The 21,429-nt window shown below is 39.4% G+C and overlaps 1 protein-coding gene across 6 annotated transcripts in view; it reads left to right on the forward strand.

The window, feature by feature from the left end:
- The first annotated feature begins 1,621 nt into the window (after positions 1–1,621).
- Stag2 (STAG2 cohesin complex component) overlaps positions 1,622–21,429 on the forward strand; it is a 185,433-nt gene continuing 165,625 nt past the window's right edge. For 3 of the 6 annotated variants that reach the window (XM_071606271.1, XM_027931137.2, XM_071606272.1), the window contains exon 1: positions 1,622–1,911. The gene's annotated coding sequence lies outside the window, so the exon portion shown is untranslated. The remainder of the gene's footprint in view (positions 1,912–21,429) is intronic. The other 3 variants (XM_027931145.3, XM_027931153.2, XM_027931160.3) reach the window with 3 other exon arrangements.

The raw sequence follows: 21,429 nt of genomic DNA on the forward strand, positions 1-21,429 counted from the left end.
AACTTTTATTGTTCAGTTGATTAAATATACCATAATTCTTTTTTTTTAAGTTGCAGGAAAAAGCCAATGAGCACAGCAGATGAGAAAGAAACTAAGACACAGACGTGGAAGGAATATAATTTAAGGACTGAAACTAATCATTATACTGCATTAGGAATGCTTTAGATTTGATATAGGGTGAAATCTGCATAATTCACACAGAGCTCACACGATTTGTTATTAAATACGTTTTCTTGAAATTGAAATATTAAAAAAAGAAACAGAAACTAAGAGTCTTTAACCAAATTCTACTTTATCAGTATAGGAGCTGCTATAATAGTAACAGAGACACTGTTAAGAGGTCACTTCTTTCTGTCCTAGGAAAAAGCGGCGCTTCCAAGAGATAGGCCCCCTCCCCGAGTTTTTCTCCCGCGTGTAGAGAGCGCTTGGCAGTCAAAGGTCCTGTACGCTGGTTTTGAATAAATAACAACAGAAAACAAGGGTGATAAAGACTTGAATTAATGGGTGGTGGTGGTGGAAGGAATGGAAGGAGTGGTTTCATACTTCATTTGTATTGCGGGGATGATTGGGAGGCAGGATAAGGAACCTAAATTCCTAACACTGTCTGGAGGCCGCCCACGTTTCCAGGAAGGCAGTGGACGCGCGGGGGAGGCGGGGAAGACCGGTAGGTACCCCAAGACTCCTTTCCCCGACATTTCCATTTTCTTCACTTCGCTCGGTCCGGTCTTTCCTCTTCCGCCCCCAGAGTGGTGAAGAAATTTGTGAAGCGCCTGGCCTAGCCTAGTAGCCCAGTTCCCTTAAGTCTCCTAGATCCTGGAGATAGAGACCACGTCTTGGAACAGAGAGTTGCAAAGAAAAAAAAAAAATTTTTTTCTTTTCCAGTACTAGGTCCTTCTGTTAAGAGATCAGCTTCCATTTTCTCCACACTCGAAACAAAAAAGCGAAACAAAACGCAACAAAAAACTCAAGCCCGTTAAATCACTTAGGATCAGGTGCCAGAGTTCATCGAGTTGGGTTCTTCTCGTGGGAAGTACGGAACAGAGTGAAGCGAGAGTCCTGGAACTAGGGCCTCATCAGTTCCTTTGCTGCGGACAGTCAGAGGAGGGGACTTTAAGGGTGATGTCCTACTGGGCTGCCACCTTGGGGCTGCGCGAGGGGCGGAAGAGCCAGGGCAAAGAGTCCCCGAGTGAGCCCAGCCTTTGAATTCCCACGGCCAGGGGCTCTGCCGGACGTTCCTACCGCCCTCCACTACACACCTTCCCCTCCCCCCCAGGAAAGACAGAGGAACCCTGGTGCCACCGAATCCCTGGTGGAAGCACGTCCAAACGAATGAGTAAGTCAGGCGCGGGCACGGCACCTTGTTTACCCCACTCGGCGGCGCGCCCCAGCGGGCGCCTGGTTTACAGAAGGCGTCGGAGACGCTGAACCCGGGAGTCAGTCGGCCACGATTGGTTGGTGATTGGGAGGAGGACTCTGGGTGGGAGGGCCAGAAGCCAAGTATTGCAGTGGCAGCTCTCGGCCGCTAGATGCCGCTCCCTCACAACAGGAGCCGGGCGCGTGTTGGTGGCCGACAGATGGCGCCTGCGCGTTCCATTCGCCTCCAAGTCGCCGAAGAGCGAACACCCCAAACAATCCCGAAGCGCCACCAAAAAAAAAAAAAAAAAAAAAAAAGAAAAGAAAAAAAAAAAGAAAAAAAAACCCGCCGGATCCGACCGCCACTTTCAAAACCCCCCACCGCTCTAGAACCGCGGGAGCTTCCGTCCCTGAGTAGAATTCGAGGGTGTAAAGAAGAGGAAGGGGAAAAAATCTTGTACCAGCCCAGGGGTGAAGAAGCCCCCGGCCTGAGAAAGAAGGAAGGAGTGGGGGAGGCGAACAGTCTCGTTGCTGCCTCTGTGTACGCTGAGGGGGGAGGTAAGTTATAAAATGGCGGAGGCGAAGCTTCTAGAAGTTTGGAGGGGCACCCGGAGGGCGCGGGGCCCACCGTGAGGTGTGTGTGGTTGAAACAGGGCGACCGACAGGAGTTGGGAGGGAAAAGAGGCTGGGCACTCTGTTGCCATTTAATTTCCCTCTCCGCTTCCTTTGCCCCCATGGGGGGCCAGCCATGGAGTGAGTGTTTAAGTCCAGGCGGGGAGAATCTTCCTCGCCCCCGCATCACCCCCAGCCCTCCTTTCTACCAAGTCGGCACCCCAACACTTCCAAGGAACTTCCAGCCCCGCTTCCTCCCTACCTCCTACTCCTAGAGTCGCTTTCTACCGCAGGACTCTTCTTTCCGACTACCCTCGCTGAAGATTTTCTCTTCCTTCCCTCTCCCAACTCTCCCTCGGGGCCTCTACGGAGGACCCCCCCATGGGTGGCCCAAAATGGAGAACGCGGAGCAGCGCAAGATGGAGGCTCCGCTTCTCTGTGTAGCATTAGATTTAGGTTCCTTTTCTCCGGCAGGCTCTTAAGCCTAGGAGACCCAAAACTGGAGGTGGGGTGGGGTGCGAGCCTTAGTCGGGGGAGGCAAGCTGGGGAGGCTGTAACTGGGGTGGGGGAGAGCGCGGTATCGTGGAGAGGGGAAGGAAGAGAGCAAAATGGTGGTGCTGGGAACTAGGGGGGAGGGGAGAAAGAGGAGGCTCAGTTGTGTATATTTGGGCCTCGGACCGAGGGAGGCGAGGGAAAATCTACTCTGATCACACCCCTCCCTCGTGCCCCCTCCCTTCTCCCTTCCCCTCCTTCCCTTCCTCCCTCCCCTCCCCTCCCTCCCTCTCTTCCTCCCTTCCTAGAGAGGGAACAACATTCATGTGACGGGCCCCTCTGCTGCTCCCCCGCCCCATCATCTCCAGCGCGTGGTGGGGGAACTGCTTGGGAAAGCGGTTGGCATCGATCTCTCCATCCCTTCCGAGGCCCGAGTTCGGTCAGTTTTCTTAGGGCAACAATTTTATAAATAGGCTGGGGTCTGGCGGCGTTGGCCCCCGCGCGCAGACCTTGCCCCGAAGGGGGCCCTGCCTGCCTGGCATGGGCGGAGGGGGGAAGGGCGGGAGTGGAAGGCTGTTTGTTGGGGGGTTTTGGCGCCACTTTTGTTTTAGTTTTAGTGCTGCTTTTCATTCCCACCCCCACCCGCACTGTCTTTCTCAAGGCACGAACTGAGCTGATCCTTGCCCCAGGTAGGCAGCCTATGCTTTTTCCCTCCACACTTTTATTCTTGCTTGAGGGCGACTTTCTTTTTTCTTCTATCACGTATCCAGAGATCTGTGGACGGCAATTTTAGGACGAAAAGGGTCGGATGGGCCATGGGCGAGAGAAGGTGTGGGAAACAGCATCAAGTAGTTCCGCAAAACTTTGAGCCCCGTTCCCATTTTCTTCTGGCCTAGAATCGTAAACGTATTGTTGATTTCGGCCTTTTTTTCCCCTCCCGTCGCGAGAATGTCTTGTTTTGCCTTTAGTTTTTTATAAACCGCTGTACTTTCGACATTTAGTTTCCGCTTCTTCTCGGTGTATATGTCATTTTATTTTTAATCCTTAAGTGTAATGGGTTATCGTGTGATTTTTCGTGTTTTAGTGTTCAGCGTTAATTTTTAATATTGCATTAGTAGTTTCATCCGGTCTGTGAGACTTTCTCCTCCGTGGCCTAGAATGTTTTTTATGTTGTTGCCTACCACCCCCCACCTTCCCTCTCCCTCCTCCTTTCTCTTGGATGTAGTTTTGAAATTGAGGGTCATGGTTTTTGGTTAAATGGTTATTTACAGCTTACAGGGTATATCTGTTAGAAACTTTTGATCTGTAGGGTTAGGTTTAAGTAAACGAGGAGCTTGTGTTGGTTTGCAATGGTTCCTTAAAATGCGCGGGCCGCTTCCCCCCGCCCCCCGTAAAGCCCCAATCTTCCCTTCACACTGGAGTGTAAATTCCATACCCCTTTTCTCCCACGGACCGCCGTATTTCACAGCAGCCACACCCTGTATTTGTCTCTGTGGATTGGACTCATTATCAGCTTAATTTAGTGACTCTTAAACCACCATGATGGGACTTGCTTAAGCACGAAGCTTCTTTTCCTGTTTAGTCCTAGTGGTTAGTGTCGAAAGAGGAATAATCGAGGTTTCTTGATGAAACCTGGTGCGGTCCAAGCTCTGCCTTTTTTCTGTTGTCTTTTTTCCTACTCCGGGCTGTTGGCGGTGTCAGCACCGCTGCTGGGGGCGGGGGGTGGAGGGGAGAAAAGAGTCGGGTTACCGAAGTGCGTCATTCCTGGCTCTAGCAGGGCCTGCTCGGGAGCTGCTGGTGTTTGTTACTGTCCTCGCAGCACTTTCCTGCCAACCTTCTCTCTCTGCGTATTGGTTAGGAGCAAAAGCAGGAGGCGGTCTCCTAATTCTGTCTGTAGCCTAGCGCGTTGCGTTTAAGGGTATATGTGAACTTATTTAAAAAAAAAAAAAAAAAAAAACACCGGCCCTGGAAAGTGGATACATTTCTGTTTAATGACATGCAATTCAGGTAGTTTAGACTTGCTTTCATGTGTTTTCCAATGAACAGTGGGGTTAATTTTGAACATTTTAAACCACTTAGGTTAAAATGCCTGGTTTTCTTGCTACATTGATATCAATCTATAATTAGGAATCAGAAGGACCAGTTAAGGCGTTTAAGTGTTCAGCGGTTTTTCAAGTGGTTGAATTGTAATTTTATGACACAATATGTTAAATAGTCTGTTTTTTTTTTTTCGTTTTGAGCTAAGGTGCAATGTGAATATAACCTAATTGTAAATGTTTTAAGTTTGTTTTCATCATATATTCTTACTTATTCTTCAGATATAATTTAGAATATATCCATGGAGTTTTATGGACCTCATTAAAATTGTTGAAGATGGTTCTTTTTTTTTTTTTTTACCGAATTCTTAGAAGAAGTTTATCATTTTATCTAGAAGTTGTGTAGGCTGCCTGTACAAGTTACATTGTTAGATTCTGGACTTCTTAAACTGTTACTTTGATACTTGTTATCTTTGGGATTTTTCTCTGTATTTATTGAGCACACTGTATTCCTCTTTTTCTCTTTTTTTGAAGATAATAAAGAGGAGAGGGAGTGGGTAGGAGGTAAAGATGAAACAAAAATGGTCTTGAGTTGATTATTGTAGCTAGATGAGTACAGGAGAGTTCATTGTCACTCTTATGCTATTTTTGTGTGTTTGAAAATTTCCATAGTTAAAGGAAAATTTTGGAGAAAAATTTCCAAGTTGGTTTTGCAATCTTGTAATGACTTAAATTTATATCTGTGTATCAGGTATTTACATGGGAAACAGCCTTGTGTATAAGTAATTTCACATGCCTGGCATATGAACTTTCAAAAAATATTTAAACTGAACCAGTATAGAACAAGCAACATGAATTCTTTTAAATTAGTTGAACTTTAACTTAGTTTGAATGTATTCTACTTTTAGTTTCCTTTTAAGTTCTTTGAAAATAGGAAAATTCCATTTGTAAGTTTAAATATTCTGCTTGGTGTCTATTTCATCAACTTGGAGTTACAGTGAGTCAGTATGAAAGGGATTTACTATTAATAGGAGGGGCTTTGGCAGTTGGAGTAAGACACAGTGGAAGGGATTGGGGTGCCATGGGGAGCATTCCTGGTAAGAAGATCAAGGTAGCTGAATTCAGTTTCAGTATTTGGTGTTTAATGACTGGGTAGAGAAACAGATTGGAAAAGAAATGTACTTATTACCCATTCCTTCCCACTGTGAAATAACTGTAGTATTCGAAGGTATCAGAGACTGGCAGGGAGGGCAAAGCGGGTTTCCTTTTTAAAAAAATAATATGAAAATGAGTGTTTTCATTGAAAATGACTTAAATCATTCCCCCTTCAGTGATCTGGTGCTGTAACTAGTTAGAAATTGATATTTATACTATTTTTATTATTTTCTCTTAGGAATATTTTTACCATTACCCATTAGTAATAAAAGTTCATTGCAATTAAAACCCTCAATCTCCTATTAGTGTGTTCTTGAACTTCTACTAAAGTCTAAGGTAAGTGCCTTATTTTCTGCAATTTTGTATTGTCAGGTTTATTCCCCCCGTTGTATTTTTGAATATATGTCAAAGTTCTGAAGAAAATACAAAATATTTAATTTTTATGTTTGGTAAAATGTTCTCTTATCATTATTACATTAAAATTCTATCCCATTCAGGGAAAATAACATTTGTCATCTGGTAACGTTAGTCTGTTTGTATGTTTCATATTTCAGTTTTAGAAAGATATTAAAGGAAGACAGATTACACATTTCAACTTTTTATTCCTATGCAAATACTTAAGTAGATGATTGTCATATCAGATTTATTTTATTGTGGTGAGGCAGTAGCTAAACTACTAAACCAACAAATTATGAGTTTGGTTAACTTTGAAGTTTATTTAGTTTTTTTTTTTTTAAAGTCTGCTGATAAGATTTTGATGAAATTAAATTCTGTATTTCCTTTTTATTGTTTTCCTTTATATCCTTATCAACTTCTGTGGTTGCCTGAAAACCTATGAATTAAAATAGGGTAGTTGGGTTGAGGGGAGCAGGTTCAAGCTCAGATCTGTTCCTTTGGGAGTATAGAGTTAGATGTGAAGATATGCCATGGTCAGTTTGGTAATGCTTAATATTCTGCATGTTTAATATTACCCACAGTCGAGTGTGGGAAGGTAGTAAACACTAAGTAGTGTGTGTGTATACACACACACACACACACACATTTTGGCTTTGGGTTCTTTTTTAGGAAGGGTTCTTTTAATAGATGGAAAACTTCATTTTTTGATGCTGCAAGTTAACTTTTTAAAAAAAAATATATATATATATTTAGTTGTCAATGGGCACAATACTTTTATTTTGTTTATTTTTATGTGGTGCTGAGGATCGAACCCAGTGCCTCACACGTCCTAGGCAGACACTCCACCCCTGAGCCACAACCCAGCCCCACAAGTTAACTTTTGAACTTAAAATTTGTATTAAATTAAAATTTGTAATTTACTATATAATGGAGCACTATTTTGGGAGGTGAGTAACAAAGGAAAGGAATGGTCTTAGATATGAACATTAGCATACATGAAAACATGATTAATTGTTGAAGATTTAAAAAGTCATTTTAAAATTACAGGCTATTTTAGCAGTTCTTCACATTTTTCTACATTTGATATGTGCCCAGGACTTTTAATGTATGCGTACAACACTATGGCTGTATAACAATTCTTTATATCATTTGGATATCATAAGTGGTAGTTACTGCATGTTTCATGTGGCAAAGATAGGAGAAAACAAAATTGTCAGTTGGATTTTTTTTTTCTCAGTCTCCTGAATTGCCTTCTTTGCATTTAACTCAACCAAATATTTCTTTGGTGTAAATGGTGTTGGTTTGTGGAATCTGATTTTTGTATATGTGCATTTAAAAAGTCTACACATCTTCAGCAGCTGTGGTAATCTGTTTCCTGATTTGTGCTTTTAAATATATGCTTGCTAGAGCATTTGGATACTAACTGGTAGACACCAAGAAGGTAGTGTTAGTCAAGAGATTATTGAAATTATTTTACACTCTTCCCTCTTAGGATGAAAAATGGTATGTTTTTTTTTAAAGTTTAATTGTATTGGAAAATACATGACTAGACTGCATGAGATGAACTAGGGAAATTTCTATATGCTTTGGATAGCTTAATGTACAACTCAGTTCCTTTATAATAAAAAACAAGTTCTGTTGGACATTGTTGAGGAAATGAGTCTTCCTTACAGGTTTTCAAGAATAACATTGTTGTAATAGGGTATGACCTAACTTTTTGAAATCTGGAGTATTCAAAGAAACATACTGTCATTGTAATTTGAATTTCTTTTTGAATGTAAAGAACTGTTTTAACATAAACTGTTTAATCTTCTCAGCCACCTTGCAAGATAGGTGGTCCTTATCAATTTATATATAAGGAAATTAAGGTTCTAGAGAGTAAATGACTTGTCCCAAGTCACACTGGATTAGCCTGGGCCTAAATCCTTTTGTGCTTTTTTTGTTAAGCTCATTTGTTTCCCTTATCTGGTTTAGGTCATGGACTATCACCAGAAAGCATGCATCATTATTTTAATTTTGTAAAACCAAGATATTTTTCCGTGTATAGTATAAGATAATACAGAATTTCATCCAGGGTCAGGTGAATTGCTGCTGGATGAAAGGTGTGTGTGTGCATGTATGTGTGTGTGTACGTGTGTACATATATATGTATATATAGGAATGAATAAAATATTATGTACCAGTTTGTAAAATAGTTGAATTAAATCTGAACCCTTCCGCCACTGGAGATTGTACCCATTGTCTCTCTACCACTGAGATATATACCCAGCACTTTGAAATTTTTAAACAGGGCTGGGCATGGTGGCCAATGCCTGTAATCCCAGTGACTCAGTCTGGGAGGCTGAGGCAGGAGGATACAGTTTAGGAAGTTTAGGAAGACCCTGTCTCAAAATTAAAAATAAAAAGGGCTGAGGATGTATGTCAGTGGTAAAGTGCCCCTGGGTTCACTCCCTAGTACCACAAATTAAAAAAAAAGTTGAAACAAAGTCTCCCCTAAGTTGCTTAGGCTGTCCTTAAATTTGCAATCCTCCTGCCTCAGTCCCATGAGCTGCTGGGATTACAGGCATGCAACACTGCCTGGTTAAGATTTTAGCTTCTTGGGCTGGGGATGTGGCTCAAGTGGTAGCACACTCGCCTGGCATGCGTGCGGCCCAGGTTTGATCCTCAGCACCACATACAAACAAAGATGTTGTGTCCGCCGAAAACTAAAAAATAAATATTAAAATTCTCTCTCTTAAAAAAAAAAAAGATTTTAGCTTCTTGTTGTTGTCCTTTTTGGTACTGGGAATTGAACCCAGGGCCTCACACATGCTAAAGTGCTCTACCATTGATCTGTATCCCCAGCCTAAATCTGAGCTTGAACGTTGTCCGAGCATACTTATTAAATTTATGGGATAATATGTTGAATTTTTTTTTTTTTTTTTTTTTTGGTGTGTGGGGGGAGGTCATACTATGGAAATACCTAGAATAGTTTTACAAGATTTTTTTTTCTCTACTTTTGGTCAGTTATGCTCTGTCCAAATAGTTCCTCAGTCCTGCAGCTTGTTTCTTGAATGGTTAGAGTTGAATTAAAAATTTAGGCTAATAATGCACCTCTCTGGTTCTGTAGGGAGATCTTTACCCAGGGGTGTTCTACCACTGAGCTACACCCCCAGCTATTTTTTATTTTTAATTTTGAGACATGGTCTCACTAAGTTGCCCAGGCTGACCTTGAACTTGTATCCCTTTTGTCTTCACCTCTCCGTATGTGGAATCACTGGAGCGTGCCACCGTGCCCTACTCCCATTATTTAATGGTACCTATATCTCTCTTCAAGCCAGGCACAGTGGCACATGCCTGTAAATGTAGCTGCTTGGTAGACTGAGGCAGAAGGATCAAAGGTTTTGGGCCAACCTGGGCAAATTAGACCTGTCTCAAAATAAAAAAGGGTTGGTTGTGACTAAGTGGTAGAGTTGCTTGCCTAGGATTTGCAAGGCTCTGGGTTCAATCCTTGGTTACCCACCCCCCCCAAGTTCTTGTTGCTTCTGTTATATATCTTTTGTTTGCTATTTCTATTTTAGTTCATCTTTTCCCTTTTTTTTTTTGGTTTTTATTTGTATCAGGTGATAAATACTATCAGGGGCCCAGGTTATTAGATTTATTAGTGATCAATATCAGTGTCTCAGTTTTCTTCCTGTTTTTCATACACTCTAGTTAGAATTTTTCTTATTTGAAGGAGTGCATGTTGGATTTCTGACCTAACAAATTAGTGGAGACCAGGTCAAACTGAAAAAAAAAGTTTTTATGTATGTATATATTTATTAATACATACATACACACTTCATAGCCACAAGTTGAGTTTATACAGTTAATGTATTCCCTTTTAAGTTTCATCCTGTAGGAAATAATTTTTCTAGGAGATAAACAATTTTCTACCCAAACTCTTCAGTATTGAATCTTTATTTTTATCCATATTTCCTCTTTGTATTCTAAGAATATCAAGAATGGGTATACCAAGACAATTACAGTTACATTCTAAGGCATATATTGTATGTAATGTATTAGTTTCTCTACTGCATTTTGTTTGTTGTTGGTTTTGGTACTGGGGATTGATCCCAGGGCACTCTACCACGGAGCTACATCCCTGACCCTTTATTTTACTTGTTTATTTTGAGACAAGGTCTCACTAAGTTGCTGAGGCTGGCCTTGAACTTGTAATCCTCCTGTCTCAGCGTCCTGAGTACCTGGGATTACAGGTGTATGCTACTGTGCTGGGACTCTTCTTCACATCTAGAAAAGTAGTTAGGTTTAGGAAATAGCCACTCAAATAATTTTCTGAGTTCTGTAGTTAACATGAGGAAACATGGTTGAGAATGGCTGCGTAAATATTAAGGGACTTGGATTGGCACTAAGCATACTTTTACTTTTCACAGTAATTTTCTTGTTAGTAACCTTAATATAATATCTTAAAATTCATGATAAAATGTGAATGCAGTTGATGATATTGCCATCTCTGTGGGATAAGTTGGTTAGTGTTGATTTCAGTCAGTTAGCAATACTTATTTGTTTTAAAGAATTGGAAGTGGGAAGTTAAATACATAATTTTATTTGTAAAAAGGATTATTGTGGGAGCTCTGCTCATTATGCAATTCAAAATCTTTTCTAAAACTTATTGGCAGTGATCAATTTTGACAGTAACTAATACTAACTGGACTCTTATTATATGTCAGACATGGTACAAACACTTTAAATGTATTCACTCACTTAGTCCTCATTACCCCTTGAGGTATGATGACCATGTGATAAGCATGATTCATTGTTTAAGCCAGTACACTTTTTTTCCCCTGGTGGTACTGGGGATTGAGTCCAGGGCTCTACCATTGAGCTACATCCCTGGCCATAAGCCAGGATACTTTTGAAAGTGAAAGGGGACATTAACCAGATGACATGCTGGGATAATAGCATAAACTAGGACTGTCCCACAGAAACTGGGATGTATGATTGACCCTAATTAATACCCTCCTTTTTTTTTTTTTCCAGAAGAGGAAACTGAAGCATAGGGAGGCCAAGTAACTTGCCCAATTAGTAAGTGGTATGAAGGAATTTGAAATCCCAACAGATTTCTATGGGCTTGAAAATGATTTAAATTACTTTTAATTGTTGTGTTTTGAGAGTTTGCTTACTTTTATGCTTTGAGGGAAGTTTTTATTGGTACAGGGTCAGTAGTAAAAGATAAGATAGTGTTTTTTAAAATCCAGGAGAATTTCTAGTTGGCTTTTTTCAAGTGACTATTAAACTAGGGTGATTATAGATAAGTGTTGAAAAGCAACTTCCTCAGGTCCCCCTGAGTAAAACAAAACAAAACACTCCATCTGAATTTTCCTTATATATTATTTAGGTTTCCTTTATCATTTTCTTAGGAAATGGTGGATTGATTGTATATTTCATGGGTCATCCTGAGAAGACAGCTGAAAGATGAGAAATTATTTTGTGACTAGAGAGAAGTGGTATTAGAAAAGAAAGAAGGTCCAGTTTAGAGACTTACCTAAAGTTAAACTGATTCCATAACAATTTGAGATTTATGCCTTGTAGAGATTGATGTGTCATTTCATAAAATCGATAGTCCTCTTGGGGTTGGGCTCAGTGGTAGAGTGTGTGTTTTGCATTTTCAAGGCCCTATGTTCAATCCCCAGTAGCAAAAAACAACAAACAAACCCATAAGTAAACTCCACTTTTATTTATGGAAAATTTTGTAGGTATTTTGTATTTTTTGTCTTCTTTATTTGTGGAGTCCCATTCTCAAAAACTTACTGAAGATGAATTTGAAAGTGGAGAAATGATTTTGGCACAAAGATGGACCCTACTGTATTGTAAACTAAGATTTTTTTTTCTTGAGCCCTGGTGAGTGATAGAGATCTGATTGAAAATATTTCCAGTTTTTTTTCATACTTGGCTGTTTTAATATTTATGGAATAATTTCTTCTTTCCCCTTAGAGCTAGTTCAGTTTTGTAGGTGTTATTCTGTCTCACCAACATGGCTGAAACATCATTAAGTAGGTTTATTTATTTATTTGTGGTACTGGGAGTTGAACCCCAAGGGTGTTTTACCACTGAGCTATATCCCTAACCCTTTTTATTTTATTAATTTTGAGACAGATTCTCATTAAATTGCCTAGGCAGGACTTGAACTCATGATCCTCTTTCCTCAGCTTCCTGAGACTCTGGTATTACCCATTAAATTTTTTTAATGTGTGTGTGGGGTCTAACCATGTTGCACAGGCTGGCCTTGAACTCTTTTGTTTTGTTTTGGATACTGGGAATTGAACTGGATCACTGGCACTGGATCACTGAGCCACATCCCCAACCCTGTTTTGTATTTTATTTAGAGACAGGTTCTCACTGAGTTGCTTAGTGCATCACTTTTGTTGAGGCTGGCTTTGAACTCAATCCTCCTGTCTCAGGCACTCCAGTCACCGGAATCACGTGTGTGTGTGTGTGTGTGTGTGTGTGTGTGTGTATGTATGTGTGCCCGCATGTGCCACACTTGGCCTTGAACTCTTGATCCTCCAGTTTCTGCCTCCCTAGTAACTGGGATTACAGGTGTGTGCTGCTATGCCTGGCACAATTCAAAAAATCTTTTAGATAGTCCCCTGTTTAGTTCCTTAAAATCAGGAAGAGAAGAAACAGCTTAAAAGAGGACTATGTTTCTGATTAGGTTAAAGAGTTTATGGGTTGCATAGTGACTGGTGGACAAAATATTTTTTGGGGGATTTATTATATGAAATTAATGCAGTTTTTAAATTGTATTGCTGGTTTTCAAGCTGAAGTTCATGGATGGGATGAAATTCATGAGTACTCAAATGATGTGTAAGGTGTGCATTTTAACAGATTCTCAAAGGTTCATACATTGTTAAATAATTTGGTATTTCAAGTGCATATTAGAGATGGGATATATAATGGTATACTAGATTATATAATCTGCCCTCAGGGAATATTGTTAGTTGGACTTTATCACCACAAATGGATTAAAAGTTCCTATTAAAAATATTACATACTGGAATTGCTCCAGATTTAAAAAAATATTAAACTAAAACCAATAACCAATAACCAATGATATAAAGTGTTTTTCCGTTTTTTTTTTTTTTTTTTGCGGTACTAGGGATAGAACCCAGGGCCTCCTAATGTGCTACTCTACTGCTGAACTATACCCCCAAGTCTGCCACCAATGCAGTTTAGTCATAAATGTACTTAATTTGAAATTAGTGACATTTATTTAAAAATAAGTATGGATCTGAAAAACTTTAGGGGAAAAATGACAATTGAGAACTCTTATGTAGGCTTGGAAAGCTTCAGCCTTTGGTGGTTAATAAACTGAGTTGAAGGAGTCCATGATGATCTCAGAGGTTGAGGCCTTATCATGGTTCTGTGTAAAACTAGCGGGCAGTCAACAATGACTTTGTTAGCTGGGCATGATGGCACAGTCCTGTACTTGGGAGGCTGAGGCAGGAGATTGCTTGAGTACAGTAGTTGGAAGCCAACCCGGCCAACACAATACCACCAATGGCTTTGTTATATGGGATACTCTTTTGTGTCTTTAAGCTCTAAATGTGCAGATTTATCTATCTGTCTGTCTATCTATCTATCTATTTATTTTGGTACTGGAGATTGAACCCAGGAGTGCTTTGCCACTGAGCTACATCCCCAGCCCTTTTTATTTTTTATTTTGAGACAGGGTCTTGCTAAGATGCTTAGGGCCTCACTAAATTGCTGAGACTGGCTTTGAATTTACAATCTTCCTGCCTCATCCTCCTAAGTTGCTGGGATTACCAGTGTGCGTCACTGTGCCCAACTAAATGTGAATTTTAAATGAGAATTTAAATTTATACATGCTCACATTTTAGTTTTTGACCTTGGTTGCTTTGTTGTAATGTTAACTTGAATTTGGTAGGGTGTTACTATCAGGGATTGAACTCAGGGACATTCAACCACTGACTGAGCCCCAGCCCCAGCCCCAGCCCCAGCCCTATTTTGTATTTTATTCAACTCACTGAGGTGCTTAGTGCCTTACCTGAACTCTCTATCCTCCTGTCTCAGTCTCCTGAGCTGCTGGGATTGCAGGCATGTGTCATTGTGCCCTGCTAACTTGAATTTTTTTGTAGTAGGATATAATACTTACAAATTGATTCTCTATATATGGCACACACAGTTATTGAAGTTTGGTGTGTTTGAAGTATTTTCAGGATTGGGATGTGTGATTTCTAATCTTTTTGCCTTTTCAAAAGCAAAAAATTTTTCCACTCACCAGTGTATCTGCTGCCTTTTACCTAATTTGCAAATTTTATGGTGACTAAAATATTACTATAAAGAACAAATTTAATATCCTCTTACTAAAAAAACAGCATTTTTTGTGGTCTAAAGAAATAATATTAAAGATATTTAGGAACATTAATCTTTAAGAACTTCGTTCAACAATAAAGGAGAGAAAATGTAGGAAATATTAGCAGAGCCATAATGTTTTTCCTTTGGGATATGTTTCTCCCTATTTCCACCATTCATTCAGGCCAAAAAAGACATTCCTTAGACTTTAGTCCTGGCAGGAAAATTAAGAAAGTGGTGGTAGCCATGACTGGCAAGGAAGCAGAAGTATGAAGGTATGTTTTTGAAAGCAAACTTGTCAATGACAAATGGATTTTTCCAGTTCTGAGTATATGTACTTTTTTGAGTCTTGATTAAATATCAATGCATAAAGTGCTGCTATTCATTAAGGAGTATTCAATAGTTGCATTCATATTTGGGTAAGGAATCATTTGGACAATATGGAATTTTATTAGGGAAGTTCCTATAATAGGGATAATAATAGAGATTATTTCCTAATTCTTTGAAGTTAAACTGAAGCAGTTATTCAAGAGTGCTGAAAAATAGAAAACCTGATTTGAGGTAATTTTTTTGTGTATAAATAAATAGTGTTTAAGTATATAATATGAGTGGGTATCTAAATTTATCTCTTGTAAATAGATTGTTAACTTTCTCAGTCTAGGAACCATGTTTTTATTTGATTTTGAGTTCTGGTCTTATTATGCAATTTATATTGCACAGCTTCTCAAATGGTAATTGAATTAAAACCTTAGGTTTTCTAGAAATGTAAATCTGGATTATAATTGCATTATTAATATTCACATTGAGGAGCTATATGTTGTAAGAGTAGTCAGTTTCCCCCACTTGGCTTTGCATTAATGATAAAGTTTGTATCTGACAGGGTACCTACCATTCACAGAATCAGCTTGCTAACATGGCAGTTTGTAGTAGGCTTCCAAACATTCAATTTTTTGTTTCTTATAACAACCCTGGGAGGTAGTTGGTGTTTTTTTCATTTACTGAATTTCAGAATGGTTAAATGACTTGCCCAAGATCACTCAGCTAATAAGTGGCAGAACGTACTTTGAATGTAATTCTGTCTGATTCCAGAACTTTTTAATACAGTGATACACTGCCTCCCAGTGGGATGATTTATAGATTTCATAGTGATGCCTTCTTTGGAGAAAGAAAATAAAAGGAGACAAGATTCCTAAATAGACAGGACAGAGGAAGAAGTTCTCAAAGAATTTAGAAAACTAGCAGATTGGTGGGCAAAAAGCTTATTTTCTTCTGAGAGCTGATGGAGGATAAACCATTCTCAGTCTGAAGTTGTGCAGGATATATTTTATTTTTAACAAATAGCTAGTGATACCTAAAAAAAGGTTGGGTGGAGGGGAGAAGATAGATTGTTATATTGTACTCTTTTTATTCTTGGTAAAGTGACATTTGAAATAATTTTAATGACTTAACTATTTTATAATAAACTTCGAAACAAAATGTTATCCAAAGCGTTGTTGGTTTATGTCTCAGCTTAAAGATTGTGTTTCTACTAGAAAGGAAGGACAACTATTGCATAGGAACAATCTGTTCAGGTAAACTGGTCTAAATCAAGCAACATGAGGATGTCAGTTTGTTTTCTCTTACATTCTCCTCCCCACCTCCCATGCTGGACCTTGCATATGCTAGTCAAGTGCTCTCATCCTCATCCACCCTCTAGCTTCTCTTTTGTGCTGCTTTTTCACTTCTTGTGTCTTTACACTTTCTGAAGTTCTCTATAGAAACTACAACTTTTTAAATTATTACTTGTTATTTGCAGGGGGATATTGGGGATTGAATTCAGAGGTATGTTACCATTGAGGTACATCCCCAGCCCTTATTTATTTATTTTTTTAATGAGGTAACTTTTTTTATAACTTTATTTTATTCGTTATGTTTTATGTGGTGCTGAGGATTGAACCCAGGGCCTCACATGTGCGAGGCAGGTACTCTACCACTGAGCCACAACCCCAGTCCCCTTTTTTATTTTTTAAGGCAGGGCTTCACTCAGCTGTTTGGCTAAGTTGCTGAGGCTGGCCTTGAACTTGAAATCCTTCTGCTTCGGCCTCCCAAACTGCTGGGATTACAGCATTTTGATGGTGGTTTCCTTATTTTACTTTTATAATATTACTACTTATAGTAGATAATCCTATATAGAGGCACTGAAACAGAAAAACATATAACCAATTTAATTCTCCTAACAACCCCTGAGCTAGGTATTGTCATTATTGTCTATTTACTGGCAAGGAAACAGATGTAGGGAATTTAAACTTGCCAAGGGACATATACCTAGGAAGTGGTAGAGCCTTGATGTTAACCCTGACATTGTGGCTACCAAGTCCACGTTCTTAGTCCCTCACTATCATAATGCTGCTAAGTGGATATTAATTTGGATGATTTTCTTATTCCGGGTGTATTTTAAGTCTTCTATTTAATTGTGGAGTATGTTTGTGTATCCTTAAAATAATTTTAGGGATTAGCAAAGGGTTGGGCAAATCTGTGATTCTCAGATTCCCCAGCTGTAAACTAGATTTAATTTACCTGCCTTTAGGTTATTATAGAGATGAGATAACAATAATTTTTCTTAGAGTTTTTTTTTTTTTTTGGTACCAGGGATTGAGCTCAGAGGCACTTGACCACTGAGCCACATCCCCAGCCCTATTTTGTATTTTATTTAGAGACAGGGTCTCACTGAGTTGCTTAGCGCTTTGCTTTTGCTGAGGCTGGCTTTGAACTCAACCATCCTCCTGCCTCAGCCTCCCAAGCTATCCATGTCCTCTTTATTCTCCATAGCTCTAGTAGTATCACACATGTTTACATGGGTTGTCTTGTTTTCTCATGCTAGAATGTCAACTCAGTGAGGGCAAGTTTATTTGTCAGCTTTGTTTGTTGCCTTCATTCCAGCACATAGAACAGAGCTTGGGACTTGGTAGCTATTTAATACTCATTGATTGAATGCTTTTTTTTTTTTTAAATGTTATTTACCTTTGCAATTAAATTAGTACCATCAGAAACCACATTTATGAACAGTACTCATAATGGGAACCAAAGGAACTGTTTTTTTTTTAAAGAGAGAGAGAGAGAATTTTTTAATATTTATTGTTTAGTTTTCGGAGGACACAACATTTTTATTTGTATGTGGTGCTGAGGGTCGAACCCAGCGCTGCGCGCATGCCAGGCAAGCGCGCTACCGCTTGAGCCACATCCCCAGCCCGATTGAATGCTTTATGTAGTATCCTGAGAAATACTAGACTTATGTGTAAGATATTTCTGAAGTAAACTTATTTAATCTTTAATTGATCTATGGCAGGTGCTTGGATCTGTTTGGAGGTGGAAGTCAAGAGATAGTTCTCATATTTTTTGAGGTCTGTTCTCATGAATTGCCTTGAGTTCCAGGAGGAGGATATGCCCTCATCTCAGCTTCTAGGTTTTGTGGAGCCTTTTATTTCTCTTAGTACAGGTCTGCCTGAAAGTTTCTTCATTCTGTCTTAACTTTCAGTCCCCCATTTTGCCTAAAGATTCCTCGTGTGACCATTTATAGTATGTTTGTGATATCCCCAGCATGGAACTAGATGTGAAGCAGAAAGTTGGCTTTAAGCAGGAGGATATCTTGGTAGGAGATAATAAGCACAACATAACATACATTCCTGGGTACATACATGTGTGTATATTAAAGAAATATTATTTTTCAAAACTTATAGTAATTGTGTTTTAGTTAGTTTTTAATATTTTGATAACAGTCTTTTTTCCTAATGTCTTGGAAGGCATACCCTTTTCTTTGTTTCTGCTTCTTGAGACATATCTTGTATGTAGTTGAAACACAGTAGTGATAATATTGTGTTTGCATCCAAATGGTAGCTGTTTTTGGAGAGAAAGAGGTGTTAAATAAATAAAAAGTAAAAGTTATTTATTTTTTATACTGGGGATTGAACCCAGGGGTGCTTTACCAGTGAGCTACATCCCAAGCCCTTTTTATTTTTTGTTTTATTATGCCTGCTGAAATGTTAGATTTTAGATACTTCAACCCTAAGAGGTGTGTGTGTGTGTGTGTGTGTGTTTGTAGGTGGTCACTATCCATAGAATAGTTGGTCTTAAGAGTAGAGAATGTGAAGAGCAGAGAGTTAGGGGAGTAAATCTTATTGTTAACTAGGCAGGGGAAAGAAGTAGAACCATTGATTGAGTGGTCAGGTAGGATGGATAAAAGTCTAGGATAATGTAGCATATACATCCTGATCATCTCCAAATTTGAAAAGAATCCAGATGGCATGTTCTCCCATCTGAGAGACACTTCTAAATTGTATAAAGTATAAAAACTGTTTGAATTATGTCAAGTTAAAATTATCATTCAAGTTAATATAATCAATAAACTTATATAGATTGTTTTCTTTGTCACTTCTCATGGGAGTTGGGTTTTTCCACCCTGAGTCCCAAGTTACCAAGAATAGGATTAAGCTGAGAAGTGGCCAGAGATAGGAAGGGAGGGTTAGGGTTAGGGTTATTTGGTTTACTGCATGTTAAAAAGTGATTTTTTGCCGCAGTCTGGCTGGGCACAAATCACCAAGCCGCCACAAAGCACTTGTATGTTCAAACAGGAAACTTTATTGCCCGAACTCCACCAGCACTCCATGCACACTCCCCGGGAATTCTCTCAGCTCTCCCCCGGGCTCCGTGCCTACCCCACTCAAGGGGAACTCCAAAGTAGCAGGAGTCCCAAAGTAGCTGGCGCTCAAGGCAGCAGGAACCACCCTATTCCGGGAGCCACCCTATTGCCAGACAGCAGGGGTCCATATACAACTGAATACACAGTTTAACATAACCATCATCATCTCAATGGCTCCCTGGCTTCATCTCTCAACCACTCCTTTCTGGCAGAATGCCAAGTGTCATCCCGACTTGGCTGTGGCCCTCAACAGTTTTTGCGCAAAACTTTTACATTAGTGTGGATAACCAAATAATTGATTCTACTTAAATATGTGAATAATATTAGGATAACGTAATGCTGTAATTGATATCTTTTTCAAAGTAGCTGTTATATGATTGAACTTGCTGGAGTCTATTTTGAAAAGGAAAGTCTTCTCATGTACTTCCATGTGAAATAAGTATATAGGCAACAACTTTAATTTTCTTCAAGTTTTGTACAAAAGCTGCCATGGGTAGAAATAATGACAGAGATGGGTATTTTATAGTTTTAATTTACATCCGGGACAGTGGCACATGCCTATAATCCTAGTGACTGTGGAAGCTGAGGCAGGAGGATCAAAGTTCAAGGCCATTCTCAGCAATTTTGCAATGCCCTATGAAATTTAGCAAGATCCTGTCTCAAAAAGTACTGGGGATATAGCTCAGTGGTAAAGTTCCACTGGATTCAGACCCCAGTAAACTCCTCCAAATTAATTTGCTTCTTGGCATGATATTGTAAGGAGAAATTATTGTTATCAACATGAAAAACCGTTTTTAATTCTACTTTTTTCATCCCGAAAACTTCAAGAAATTTGGGAAAATATACATAAAATTTACCATTCTAGTAATTTTATTTATTCATCCAGTCATTTTATTTTTAGACTGAAACTTCAGTCCCCCTAGGATTGAACCCCAGGCACTTCACCACTAAGCTAAATCCCAAGTCCCTTTTATTTTTTACTTTGAGACAGGGTCTGGCTAAGTTGCTAAGGCTGGTACTAGGGATTGAATCCAGGGGTTCTCTATTACTATTATTATTACTATTGTTGGAGACAGGGTCTCATTAAGTTGCTGAGACTGGCCTTTAACTAGCTCTCCTTTTGTCTCAGCCTCCTGAGTCATTGAGATTATAGGTACCTACCACCTCACCTGGCTACATTCTGCTCTTATACAGCCATTACCACCATCAATCCCCAGAGCCTTTTCATCTTTCTGTAATAAAACTGTATAACTAGGCACGGTGGTGCATACTTTTAAACCCAGCTACTTGAGAGGCTGAGGTAGGAGGAGTGTGGGTTCGAAGCCAGCCTGGACAATTTAGTGTGACCCTGTCTCAAAAATAAAATAAAGGGACTGGGAATGTAGCTCAGTGGTAGGAGCACTTGTGCAGCATGTGATTCCCTTGCTTTGATCCCCAGTACCTGCTGCAAAAAACAAAACAAAACAAAACAAAACAAAAAAACCTGTACCTGTTGATAACTCTCTGCTCATAACCCCAATCCCCAGTCTCTGTTAACCACTGTTTTCCTTTTCTGCCTCTGTATTTGACAATCCTGGGTACCTCATCAATGGTGGAATCATAATATTTGACATTTTGTGTTTAACTATTTTACCTAGCATAATTTCTTCTCAGTTCATCTATGTTGGTAACATGTATAAGAATTTCATTTTAAGACTGAATAATATTTCATGGTATGTATTTTCCATTTTGTTTATTTTGTCAGTTGATGGATGCTTGGGTTACTTCTGTCTTTTGGCTATTGAGAATAATGTTTTAATGAATATTTTGTGAACAAATATCTGTTCTAGCCCCTACTTTTCAATTCTTTGGTGTGTATTCCGCAAAATGGAATTGCTCCACCTATATTTGAGTACCTAATATGTGGTAGGCACTGTGTTAAGCACTGGGGATGTAGCATTGGACAAAAAGGGCATGCTTTCTACCCTTGTGGAATTTACAGTCTTATAGGAGAAAAAAGATGTTACATAAGCAGTTATAATTAAGTATGTTAAGTGCTACAAAAGGGGAAGTATGCAGTGCTATGTGTACATTTTATGTGGTTGCAAATGTTTTTTTTTAAACATTTATTTTTTTAGTTGTAGGTGGACACAATACCTTTATTTGTTTTTATGTGGTGGTGAGGATCAAACCCAGGGCCTCGTGCTTGCTAGGCGAGTGCACTACCACTGAGCCACAATGCCAGCCCACAAATATGTTTATATAAGGTTAAGGTGAAAAGAGAATACTAAACATCAACTACTTTTTCATAATCCAGTGTAATCCCCTGTAGAACTCCACTCCCCTGTGTTTACTACCTGAACATCTCTTCTGCTT

Source organism: Marmota flaviventris, chromosome X (genome assembly GCF_047511675.1).
Source record: "Marmota flaviventris isolate mMarFla1 chromosome X, mMarFla1.hap1, whole genome shotgun sequence".
NCBI classification, from domain to species: domain Eukaryota; kingdom Metazoa; phylum Chordata; class Mammalia; order Rodentia; family Sciuridae; genus Marmota; species Marmota flaviventris.